Below are 4,799 nucleotides of genomic sequence, written 5' to 3' on the forward strand. Positions count from 1 at the left end.
TTTTTTTTTAATTAAATAATATTTATTAAAGTTTTCTATTTAAACCATACACAAATACATACATTACAAACTCAAAAAAAAATCAAACCAAGCTCAAATTATAAAAAGAATAAAGAAAAAAAGAAAAAAGCAATTATCACAAGTGTCTCCCAGTACATAAATGTTGTTAAAAAATGTTCCATATACGTGTATCTGCATATAGTAAATTTTCAATATTACACTGATGTTAATCTATTTAATTAGTATCTTTACAGCTCATCTAAAAGGTAGGTGACAATTCTGAGTCCACTTCCAGGCCCTGTATACAATTCAGAGTTAAGCCATTTGGCCAAGACTTTATTAAATGTATGTTCAGCATGTCTGGTTATGTAAGCATATTTCTCATGTGCAACAGTATCATTAACTAGAAAGAGCCACTGATTGAATATTGGTCCCTTTTGGGCCATCCAATTTCTGGCTATACAAACTTTAGCCAAAGTATACATATTAAGAACGTATTGTTTAGTGTGCTTATCTAGCTCATATGCTTCAATTATACCCAATAAAAATACTGTAAATGAAAATATGCCTCTTGAAACACCTGTTGGCAATACCACACCAATCACTCAACAACAAAACTTTGATACCTGGGGACATTCCCATATCAAATGTAAACATGTACATTGAGAAGTCCCCCATTTAGGGCACTGCAATGTTGTCCTACCCCTGAATCTATATAAGAATATTGGAGAAAGATACTGTTTAATCTAAAAGGAACAGTTGTATTTGTTGGAAGCGGATTGAAATAGTTGAATCCCGAGGGCACTTTAAAGCCAAACTCCACTTCTGTTCCTGTATATCCCCCAAATCAGCTTTACATTTGAGTCTATGAGCTGGTAGTTCTTCCATATGTTGAGCTCTTAGTAAAATTACTACAAATTATACAATATCCTGCTTGCGCTTATGGGTGCTATGTATTTATTAATAATAGAATCCATAATGACTGGAGGGCCTTCATGGAATTGAGTAGACAGTGCATGCCTAAGTTGCAAGAATCTAAAAAAATTAGCATCTGGCAAACCAAATTCTTGTTGTAATTGAGAAAATAATTTAAGAACCCCAGAATTGTATATTTGACCAACAGAAATCACTTCCCACTCACTCCAAGCTTCACAAATCTGTATAGCAAGGTTTGGACAAGGTTCTAGAATGTCAGAGTAACATATCTGGATCCAGTCCTTCCTCCCCCAGCAGCTTCAATACAAATTCCCATACCCTAATCACCTGATCAATCAGATGAATACTACTCCTAGTTATCTTTACATTTAAAAGTGTTTGTAGTTGAGTATGGAAATATACCAACTGTGTGACTAATAATTTGGTAAAGCATTGGGGTCTGGATCTCAAAGCCACCACCATCAATGAGCCTGTTGAGAGACAATATAATATAATAAATATACAAAGAAAATTCTCCTTGCGCTCCACACTCTATACTGCTGCCCACAGGACAAAAAAGTGGAGGCTTCACACTCCACAAAAACACACAATTCTATTACATCAAAAATTGTCCCGTACTGGCACAAATATAGTTTCCCACAGTACTTTCCTTTAGAATTGGTTTCCCAATTATTAATAATTCCGATGAGTGCTGTGTTTTCTCCTTAACCTGTAACTTCAACTCCCGATATTGATGCACTCAAAAAGAAGAAGAAATACCACAATAGTGTAATATTGCCAGAAAAAGTATACACTATTTATTAACAAATTGCACTCACATCAAGAAAAGACATTAAAAGCATATCACCACAAATTGGTCAAAGTTTGGAGGTCCAAATCGTCCATTGGTTGCCCAGATGTTAAAAGGACCAAGGACTGGATACCAGATACCACCAACAGTAAGAACATCCACCACTGCTTAACGCGTTTCGGACAAAGTCCTTCATCAGAAGCATGATGGTAATTAAACAATGGGCCCTTTTTATACCCCTATATTGTTAAAGTCCTCCTATGAAAAGAGCCTTTCTATTTCCCACTTTTGGCGCCAATCACTCTGCGTCCGGAAGTTAAGTAAACATCGACGCACCGGAAGTGACGTTGGTTATAAAGAAAACAGCGGGTCTTATTCAGGACACTTCCGCGTTTCACCTTGCGTTCCAGCCGGCGTTAGCGGGCAACTGTTCTATTATAGACTTCCGCGTTCCACCTTGCGTTTCAGCGGCCATTTTAGATCAAATATTCCTTCATACATAAGAATTCAGCGTTTCACCTCGCGTTCCAATCGGCCATTTTCATGCTGGTATTAGAGGATAATGGTTCTATACTCTACTACCGCGTTCCACCTATTAATTCCAGCGAACATTTTGAATCGACGTTCTCTCAAAGGGATACACAAACATAAAATATACTTAGACATAATAAAAACATGATAAAAACATTTTTGATCCATAGCAGCATATAATAAATAAAAATTAAAAATTAATATATTTAATAACCAGAGGAAATATGGGGATCAGCATAAATATACAAAAAAGTCATAATTATAGAAACCATTTAATTTCAAACTCGCCATTCAGGCCATGAGGTGTTAAGGTTTTTAGTTTATGAATCCACCGCATCTCTTTCTGTGCTAATATGACTTCTAAGTCTTTACTACGCCAGGATGGGAGGACCATTTCTATACCCCAAAATGCCTTTAGGCCACTTATATCTGAATTATGTTTATTTTTAAAATGTGCTGAGACAGTGTGCGTTTCCAACCCTTTTTTGATATTATATGTATGTTCAGCAAGTTGGGTTTTCAAATTTCTGCTGGTTTTTCCAACATAGATTAAACCGCATTCACATTTTAACCCATAAATAACATTTTTTGAATTACATGTTATAAATTCTTTGATATCATATTTAATCCCATTGGTTTCAAAATCTTTCATTTTACTGATCTCTTTGACCTTCCGACACATAACACAGAGGCCACATCTATGAAAGCCCTGACTTCTAATACTAGTCCTTTTATAAGGTTCTATTGAGCTCCTCACTAATTGATCTTTAATTGATGGGGCTTTCCTATAAATAAAAGCAGGTTTTTCAGGTACCATTTTTCCTATCACTGGATCATTTTTTAAAATTTTCCAATGTTTCTTAAAGATACCTTCAATTTCCTTGAATTGGGAATTATAGTTACTAAGGAAGGACCATTCATGATTATTGGGTTTTCTAGTAACATTCTTATTTTCTTGTAACAGACTCTTTCTTTCCAAACATTTACTTTCTATCGTGCTTTTTCTACTTTCTCCAATTACTAGTTTACATCATAGTAATTGGCTAGATGGAATACCTTACAGTCAATTACTTAGAGTGAAACGTAATTGTACAGAAGAAACGGTGTGTAAGGAACAAATGGGGGAAATGTGTGACCGTTTCCTTGTAAAAGGCTATGAGGTGGAGAAAGTAGAAAAAGCACGAGAGAAAGTAAATGTTTTGGAAAGAAAGAGTCTGTTACAAGAAAATAAGAATGTTACTAGAAAACCCAATAATCATGAATGGTCCTTCCTTAGTAACTATAATTCCCAATTCAAGGAAATTGAAGGTATCTTTAAGAAACATTGGAAAATTTAAAAAAATTTTCCAGTGATAGGAAAAATGGTACCTGAAAAACCTGCTTTTATTTATAGGAAAGCCCCATCAATTAAAGATCAATTAGTGAGGAGCTCAATAGAACCTTATAAAAGGACTAGTATTAGAAGTCAGGGCTTTCATAGATGTGGCCTCTGTGTTATGTGTCGGAAGGTCAAAGGGATCAGTAAAATGAAAGATTTTGAAACCAATGGGAATAAATATGATATCAAAGAATTTATAACATGTAATTCAAAAAATGTTATTTATGGGTTAAAATGTGAATGCGGTTTAATCTATGTTGGAAAAACCAGCAGAAATTTGAAAACCCGACTTGCTGAACATACATATAATATCAAAAAAGGGTTGGAAACGCACACTGTCTCAGCACATTTTAAAAATAAACATAATTCAGATATAAGTGGCCTAAAGGCATTTTGGGGTATTGAAATGGTCCTCCCATCCTGGCGTAGTAAAGACTTAGAAGTCAGATTAGCACAGAAAGAGATGCGGTGGATTCATAAACTAAAAACCTTAACACCTCATGGCCTGAATGGCGAGTTTGAAATTAAATGGTTTCTATAATTATGACTTTTTTGTATATTTATGCTGATCCCCATATTTCCTCTGGTTATTAAATATATTAATTTTTAATTTTTAATTATTATATGCTGCTATGGATCAAAAATGTTTTTATCATGTTTTTATTATGTCTAAGTATATTTTATGTTTGTGTATCCCTTTGAGAAAACTTCGATTCAAAATGTCCGCTGGAATTAATAGGTGGAACGCGGTAGTAGAGTATAGAACCATTATCCTCTAATACCAGCATGAAAATGGCCGATTGGAACGCGAGGTGAAATGCTGAAGTCTTATGTATGAAGGAATTTTTGATCTAAAATGGGCGCTGAAACGCAAGGTGGAACGCGGAAGTCTATCATAGAACAGTTGCCCGCTAACGCCGGCTGGAACGCAAGGTGAAACGCGGAAGTGTCCTGAATAAGACCCGCTGTTTTCTTTATAACCAACGTCACTTCCGGTGCGCCGATGTTTACATAACTTCCGGACGCGGAGTGATTGGCGCCAAAAGCGGGAAATAGAAAGGCTCTTTTCATAGGAGGACTCTAACAATATAGGGGTATAAAAAGGGCCCATTGTTTAATTACCATCATGCTTCTGATGAAGGACTTTGTCCGAAATGCGTTAAG

This window comes from Taudactylus pleione, unplaced genomic scaffold (genome assembly GCF_031769625.1).
Source record: "Taudactylus pleione unplaced genomic scaffold, aTauple2 ptg000183l, whole genome shotgun sequence".
NCBI lineage: Eukaryota > Metazoa > Chordata > Amphibia > Anura > Myobatrachidae > Taudactylus > Taudactylus pleione.